Source organism: Falco punctatus (genome assembly GCF_963210335.1).
Source record: "Falco punctatus genome assembly, chromosome: 8".
Lineage (NCBI taxonomy): Eukaryota > Metazoa > Chordata > Aves > Falconiformes > Falconidae > Falco > Falco punctatus.
In genome coordinates this window covers 46,210,850-46,212,564 of record NC_137588.1, presented here as the reverse complement: position 1 = coordinate 46,212,564, position 1,715 = coordinate 46,210,850, and the positions used below count along the sequence as shown (strand labels likewise).

General features: G+C 59.1%; 1 long non-coding RNA gene across 1 annotated transcript in view; it reads right to left on the bottom strand.

Annotated features, from left to right (window-relative positions):
* The window catches only part of LOC308068269, a 43,416-nt gene extending 43,147 nt beyond the window's left edge, over positions 1-269 (bottom strand). The window contains exon 1 of the long non-coding RNA XR_013929920.1: positions 94-269. This is a non-coding gene — a long non-coding RNA (uncharacterized lncRNA). The remainder of the gene's footprint in view (positions 1-93) is intronic.
* Positions 270-1,715: the final 1,446 nt, after the last annotated feature.

Here is a 1,715-nt window from a genome sequence, read left to right as displayed (position 1 = left end):
CTAGAGCCTCTGCTGCTAGAGCCTCTGCTGCTGCTGCTGCTGCTGCTACCTACCTACCCCCCCCCCCCCCCCCCCCCCCCCCAAAAAAAAAACCACCTCAGGCTGGGAGGGAAGAGCTGGAGCTTATATAGAACTGGGGGGGTCCCAGGTGAGGCTGGTCAGGGCAATTGAGACCAGTAACAAAAGCAAGGTCCAGCACAGCTGCCCTGGGTGGAGGGATCTTTGTGCTGTAAGTGGGGGATCATGTGCCTGTGTGTAACCTCTGTGTGCACTGGTGGCAGCGGGGGGGGGGGGGGGGGAGGGGGAGGGGAAGGGGAAGGGGAAGGGGAAGTGGTTGTTGACTTTGTTCTTATTAGCTGGAGAGACTTTGGCCAGGGTTATTACTGTCCCAGCACCTCTTGGGGTACCTGAGGGAGGTGCAGCAGCTTGGTCCTAGCTGGTAGGGTTGTGCCCCCCCCCCCACCAGCACAGCCTTTCCCTGAGCCTTGTAGAGCACAGTGCTGAGCGGGGGTAGGGGGGCAGGTCCGGGTGTACCCACACTGGGTGCTTGAGCTGGAGGCATGCCTAGCTCTGCCTGCTGAGGTACAGCTTTGAGTGTGCTTGCGGAGCCTTTGCTTACTGGTACCGTCTCATCTGTAAGGGACATGCTCCTGTTTCTCACCATGTGTGAAGCTGTCCCCACCCTGAGCAGAGCTGTCTGTGGGCTCTGGAGCTGGGTGACATGGGGAGCATGGCTGTGGCTGACTGCAAAACCTGACAGCATAGGACCTTTGAGACTCAGATGATCAGGGAAGGCAAATAGTAGCTTCTGTACCCACCTGCAGGCCAACTTTGTGATTGTTTGCAGCTGTGCTCATGTATGTTGTGCTGTCAGCCTTTGCGTGCTTTCCCAGGGCAGTGTGTTTTGGGAGTGAGCATCCAGTGGGGCTGCAGGAGCAGACCCCAGGGACCCCACAGCTGCAGGTGGTGAACAGCAGGTGATGCTGCTGCCCTGAGAGCACAGACCTGGCTCAGCTGCTTGGGAGGGAGACCCTCCTCATCCCTGTGCCAGGGATAGAGCTCTGCTTTAAAGTAGCCTTGTGTATGGGGGGGAGCTAGGCGTCACCCTTGATTAATTTTAGGAGGGGAGGAAATACATCTGGTCCCTGTATGTGGAGCTGTGGAGGAGTCGCACAGCCCTGGGCTAAACATGGTTTCATGAGATGTTGAGTATCTACAGGTGGTGCTAAGGCTGGGAAGCCCCTCTGCCTGGTCTGCTGGTGCAGAGGATGGTTCTCCCCACCCACCCAGCTTTCTGGGGCCACCAGCAGATGCACAAGTGGCAAAGGGGGTTGTTGCACAGTGGTGGCTCCCCAGGCAGCTGACAGGATCGCTGGTGCCGCAGGGGTTAATCCCTCTGCGTGTGCAATGAATTTGCACCAGGGAGGCAAGTGAGAACTGAAGCCTGCACCCAGGCAATGGATCTGGCAGCCACTTGGCCCCTGCGAAAGGGCTGCCCTGGGGAAGTGCCGTGCAGGTGGGGAGGGAGGGGGGCTGCTGAGACCCCTACCTGGCTCAGCAGCTGTCAGCAGGTCCCTGCCAGCAAAGCTGGGCCATTGGCATGAGCATCCACTGCTGACGCTGCCTCCGGTGTGGTGTGCTCCAGCAGGCTGTGGCAGATTGTTTCTAATCAGTCAGCAAAGGGGGGGGGGGGCGGGACGGACACCCCAAACTAT